This window comes from Rhinolophus sinicus, chromosome X (genome assembly GCF_036562045.2).
Source record: "Rhinolophus sinicus isolate RSC01 chromosome X, ASM3656204v1, whole genome shotgun sequence".
Lineage (NCBI taxonomy): Eukaryota > Metazoa > Chordata > Mammalia > Chiroptera > Rhinolophidae > Rhinolophus > Rhinolophus sinicus.
This window is the reverse complement of record NC_133768.1, coordinates 56,342,362-56,348,844: the sequence shown is the minus strand read 5'-3', so window position 1 is coordinate 56,348,844 and position 6,483 is coordinate 56,342,362. Positions and strand designations below refer to the sequence as shown.

The 6,483-nt window shown below is 33.0% G+C and overlaps 1 pseudogene; it reads right to left on the bottom strand.

The window, feature by feature from the left end:
* Positions 1-4,191: 4,191 nt before the first annotated feature.
* On the bottom strand, positions 4,192-4,873 carry LOC109436357 (porimin; annotated as a pseudogene).
* Positions 4,874-6,483: the final 1,610 nt, after the last annotated feature.

The following is a 6,483-nucleotide window of genomic DNA, read 5'->3' as shown; positions in this document are numbered from 1 at the left end:
CTTTGGGTAACATGCCCATTTTAATTGTGCTGATTCTTCCAATTCATGAACATGGAAGATCTTTCCATTTCTTTGTGTCTTCTTCAATTTCTTTTAATAAGGTTTTGTAGTTTTTCATGTATAGGTCCTTCACATTCTTTGTTAAGTTTATCCTAGGTATTTTATTCTTTTTGTTACAATTGCGAAAGGAATTAATTTTTTCATTTCTTTTTCTGAAATTTCATTGTTAGTATATAGAAATGAAGTGGATTTTTGTACACTGTACACTGATTTTATATCCTGCAATTTTACTGTATTTGTTTATTTCTAATAGTTTTTCGTGGAGTCTTTAGGGTTTTGTATATAAAGAATCATGTAGTCTACACAAAGTGACAATTTGATTTCTTCATTCCCAATTTGTATGCCTTTTATTTCTTTCTGTTGCCTGATTGTTCTGGCTAGGACTTCCAGTACTGTGTTGAATAACAGTGGTGATAGGGAGTGACCCTGTTTTGTTCCTTATCTTAGAGGAAAAGCGTTCAGTTTTTCACCATTACATATGATATTAGCTGAGGGTTTGTCATGTATGGCTTTTATTATGTTGAGGTACTTTCCTTCTATACCCATTTTATTGAGTGCTTTAATCATAAATGCTTTTTCTGAATCTATTGTCATGGTTATGTGATTTTTATTCTTTATTTTGTTTATGTGGTGTACCACATTGATCGATTTGTGCATGTTGAACCATCCTTGTGCCCCTGGAATGAACACCACTTCATAATGATGTACAATCTTTTTAATGTATTGTACTAAATTTGCTAGAATTTAGTTTAGGATTTTTGCATTTTTATTCATCAGAAATATTGGTGTGTGTGTGTGTGTGTGTGTGTGTGTGTGTGTGTGTGCGCTATCCTTACCAGGTTTTGGTATCAGGTAATGCTGGCCTAATAAAACAAGGTTAGGAAGTATTGCCTCCTCTTCATTTTCTTCGAAGAATTTGAGGACAGGTATTAAATCCTCTTTCAATGTTTGGTAGACTTCACTAGTGAAGCCATCTGATCTTGAAATTTCGCATTTGGGGTGATTTTGGATAATTGTTTCAATTTCCTTACTGTTGATCCATCTATTCAGATTTTCCAGTTCTTCATGATTCAGTCTAGGAAGGTCGAAGAACTTGTCCATTTCTTCCAGGTTATTGAATTTGGTGTCATATTATGCTTTAGAATACTTTCATAGTATTCTAGTATGATCCTTTGTATTTCTAAGTTATCCATTGTAACTTCTCCTCCTTTCTGATTTTGTTTATTTGTGCTGTTTCTCTCTTTTTTTTTAGTGAATCTAGCCAGGGGTTTTTCAATTTTTAAATCTTTTCAAAAACCCAGCTCTTTGTTGCATTAGTTTTTTCTGTTGTCTTTTTCTTCATTTCATTTAATTCTGCTCTAATTTTTATTATTTCTTTCCTTCTGCTGACTTTAAGTTTTATTTGTTCTTTTTTTTCTAGTTCTTTAAGATGTTATGTTAGGTTGTTTATTTGGGATTTTTTCTTGTTTCTTGAGATAGGCCTGTAATGATATAAATTTCCCTCTTATTACCAGTTTCACAAAATCCCAACAGTTTTTATGTGTTGTATTTTCATTCTCATTTGTGTGCATCTTTTTTTTTTTTTTCTTGGAGAACAAAATTTTATTCTGAAAATATATCTCAGTAACAATGAAATACCAAAAGCTGGTCATTGTAATAAAAAGAAAAAAAAGAGGAATTTGCTTTAAATTTTTTTCTGAATAATACAAAATTATCACTGTAATATATTGCCAATTCTCATTTATCTGTATTTAAATTATTCATTTTATGGATTATCCAAGGAAATTTTAAAATCATTGATTAGATTCTACCTAATATTTAGATACACATCTGGATTGCTTTTATTTTCAAGTAAACATATTTTCAAGGAATGCAAACAAAATTGAACATTTGCCTAAGTAAACATAATCAGGAAGATACACATATGTTTAGGAAATGTGCTCCAAAGGTAAATATTAGTTTGCATCACTGTTTCTCCCAAATTTTGCACAGAACCAAAAAATCCTGATGGAATTGAAGTACTGCCATTTGAAAGTAAAAAATTACACAACATATACAGAGAAAAGACAACTAAATTAGTTCAAAACCAAAGCACAGGGAACTTTAAAGACATGTAATGACATTCAATACTTAAAAAGTGGTTTTCTTTCCAACTTTAAAGTGCTAAAGAAATAAGTACTCAAGAAAATTTCAGGCCTGTCTACAAAGTTCTGACTGATCTGAAGTATTGAAATATCAAGAATGCAGGGGACAAAACAACTTATATTTAAAAGGCCCCCATTACTATAAAATGTATCTTAAGTATATTTTGCAAAGATATGAAACCAGTAGTTGAGAGACCAGTTATTGCTAAGTTAATAACATATAACTTACCTGTCAGCCCTCATCTTTTTTCAAACTAATATAAACACATGTTTCATAATATTCCTTCCACTCTGCATGTATCACATACATCCTGTTATATCCATACTTTGGATAAATTTTTATCATTCATATTCATCACATCAATTGGCCATAATGCATAGTGAGTAGAAACCATCCTGTTATATCAAAATTCTTGATACATGATATTCTCTGTAAATCAAAAGCTGATCACAAAAGTTACATTTAATTCCTATTAAATGTAGGTGCATGGTCACTAGGACATCATAGCTCATTTTTAGACTATTAGAAATTGGTGTGATTCGTTGACCAATCTAACGTAGAAATACTATTGTAGTATTGATATTTAGTACGACTTAAAAGTATCTTTTGTCAAAACTTGACCCTGAGTTTTGAGTGCTAGAATATAAACTGAAAACACTTCAAAATCTGTCGGATAATATTGGTGTCCCTACAACACTGTGCTTTCTCTCCATTAACATAAGACCTATGAAAGTGCCTCGTCTTCAGGAAGGGTGCAAGAAGAGTGGTCTGAAGAATAACCAAATAAGGAAGCAGGAGTTTCCTGTTAAAATTTCCTGTTTTAAAACTTCATAAGAATTTATTCCAAAATACGTTGGTGTTTTAGTATAAAAATACTGAGTCCTCAAATTTTTGAGTAAAATCAATGGTGCAGGAAAAGGCAGCCTTTTCACCCTGTAAATTGAATGGCCTGAGGGGAGCTCCGCAATCTCTGGCTTGAGAAACAGCATTAATCTATAGTTCTGACTACGCAGAGTTCTAAATGTTAGTTTGGAAATCATATAAAGGGCTATTTTTTTTTTTTTAAGTTAGGTGTGTTTACACTAATTAAACATTTCTAGATATTGGAAGCAGCTCTACATCTCAAAAATATTCAAAAAATATATAATTAATAGTTTAATATAAAATAAAGCGGTTTCCAGTGATGATATTCTTACAGTAGCAAATACTCTAACTTCTTATTTAATACTAAGAACTAAGTCTTTCAAACATTATCATGTTAAACGTTGAAATGTGCTGAAACTACACAGAGGAAAAAGTGATAACTATATCAATTGCCATTGAAAGCACAAAAGAAGTTATTAATAAAAACACAGGCTCTCCAGTGGCTCTCTAACAGGGCCCAGGTGTTGTTTCTGCTTTTATTCGATCTTTTTTTGGGGGTTGGTGGTGGTTACCTTTTATTTCTAAACCAAGTAGTAAGCTTTAAAACATTAAAATATTGATGCTTTCTGAAGGGGCACTTAAACTAAAATTATGTTTAAAAACTGGTTTACTCATAAAATTTGTTGTGTAGCATTAGCAATTAAGATATATCAAGCCCAGAATAGCACTGAATTTTTTTATGTAAACAACAAAGACAGTCAACATCTTGAGTGCCATGACAAGCCTCCTTATTTGTATGCCAAGATGGCGTTGTGCCCTTCAGTGATGATGTCTTCCAATTACTGGCCCTATGTGACCCATGCCACAAGAAAATGGGACAGGACATGTTTGTCTTACATATTTTCTAAAAGTGAACATAACCATTGCATTAACCGTACACTCCAAATGTTCATTCAAAACCCAAACCAAACCCTTTTTACCTTTAGTAATCATGAGGAATATTTACATATTTATATATTATACATTATTTGCATGGACTGTTTATACTATTTTCAAAAAGAGAATATTGTCTTTAATTGACACTGTTGCATGAATCTTTTTTCCATTGGTCCTTGGATTTCCTTAAATGGTGGCATCATGGTAATCAATGGTTCTGTACCGAATGCCTCTTCTTCAATAGTAAGTTTTACATCTAATGTAAAGAAAAGATAAAATCCCCAGTGTGAATGTAATACCACCAACAAAGCTGCCAATATCAAATTTTAATCCTTTATTTTCTTTAGAATTTATATTTGCTGTGATTGTTACTGATGAAGAAACAAATGTCATGGAACTAGTACTGTGGTTTGTGGTCACAGTGGATATTGACATCTGGGATGTGTTTTGTGAGACACTTGTTATTTTGGGTATAGATTTTAAGGTGGTGGAAGTCTTATTTGTTGAGACCCCTGGTGTTGTCATTTTGGATGTTATGGGTTTTAAAGTGGTGACTGTCCCATTTTTTGAGACTAAGGAAACGAGTTGTTGATGGTTTTGCTATGGGTTTCAAGGTGGTGACTGTCACTGAGGAAGCTGGAGTTGTAAATGGTTTTACAGTGCTTTAGGACGATTCATTTGTATGGCTGAAGGACACATATGGGATATTCCCTTTTGATTTAGTAGTGGGGCTTTTCGGAAATGTGGAAGAATTTCTGCTTGAGGATCCCTCTGAATCTTCCCTGTCCACTGTGGCCTTTAGCAATGCTAGCACCAGCAGTGCCCCCATGACGAAAAAGGCCAAGACACCTTATGTGCTGAGTCCCATTGTTCTGTTTCTATGTATCTTTTGATCTCTCCTTTTGTTTTTTTCTTTCACCCAGTCATTCCTTAGTAGCGTGTTGTTCAATCTCCACATACTTGTGATTTTTCCACTTTCTTTTTGCAGTTGATCTTCCATTTCAAAACACTGTGGTTGGAGAATATGCTTGGTATGATTTCAATCTTCTTAAATTTGTTGAGGCTAGTTTTCTTTCCCAATATGTGGTCTATCTTTGAGAATGTTCCATGTGCACTAGAGAAGAATATATACTCTGATGTTCTGGGATGAAAGGGTCTGTAAATGTTGATTATGTCCATTTGGTCTAATGTATCATTTCAGGCTGATACATTTTAATTGATTTTCTGTTTGGATGATCTATTCATAACTGTCAGTGAGGTATTTAGGTCTCCCACTATAATTGTGTTTTGGTCCATTTCTCCCTTTATTTCTGTTAGTAGTTGCTTTATATATTTTGGTGCTTCCTGATTGGAAGCATATATATTGAAAAATGTTGTGTTCTCTTGTTGTATTGCCCCCTTTATCATTACAAAATGTCCATTTTTGTTACCTTTTTTTAATCTTGAAGTCTGTTTAATCAGATATTAAGTATGACTACACCTGCTTTTCTCTGGATGCTATTTGTTTGGAGTATCATTTTCCAGTCCTTTCCCTTTGAGTCTATATTTGTCCTTGTAACTGAGATGTGTCCCTTGGAGACAGCATATGGTTGGGTTTTGTTTTCTAATCCAATCAGCTACTCTGTGCCTTTTCATTGGTGGGTTCAGTACATTTACATTTAGGGTGATTATTGCTATATGAGGATTTCCTATAGCTATTTTATCTTTTGTTTTCTGGTAGCTCAGTGTCTTCATTGTTTCTTTGTCTTTGTGTTTCTGTCTGTTATTTTAGATTTGTGGTATTCTATGATGTTTTTCCCTCTGTTTCCTCTTTTTTGATGTTGTATGTTTCAGATCTGGATTTTTTTTTTTTTTAGTGGTTACAATTAATTTTATGTAAAAGAAAGTTTCATGTATACAGTAGTCCCTTTTCTTCAACATGTATCTGGACTCCATTCCCCTTTGCAAATTCAGACCTTTATCTGCTCCCCTTTTGTTTTTATTGTCAACAAATTATCCCTATTGATGCTGTGAGTTCATTTCCGAGTTACATCAGCAAATTGTGTTTTTCTTCTTTTTCTTTTTTATGTTTTATCTTCTTTAACCTTTAGTTGTATTTAAGTGTATAGTGCCCTCGTCTGTGTAGAGGTTGCCATTTCCTGCTTGTGTCTGTCTGTTAGTTATCTTTTTTATAGTTTTGTATACTTCTGTCTTTTTGTTTCAGGTACAGCAACCTCCTTCAGTATTTCTTGTAATGCAGGCCTTGTGCTGGAAATTTCCTTCAGCCTTGTGCTGGAAAATTCTGTATATCTGGAAAAGTCTGAATTCCTGTTTCATTTTTAAAAGATAATTTTGATGGATCTGTTATTCTTCGCTGGTAATTTCTCTTTTCCAATAGTTTGAATATTTGATTCCACTCCATCCTGCTTGTAGAGTTTCTACTGAAAACTCTGATAATATTTGAATGGGCTTTCCTTCATAGATTACCGTCTTCTTTAC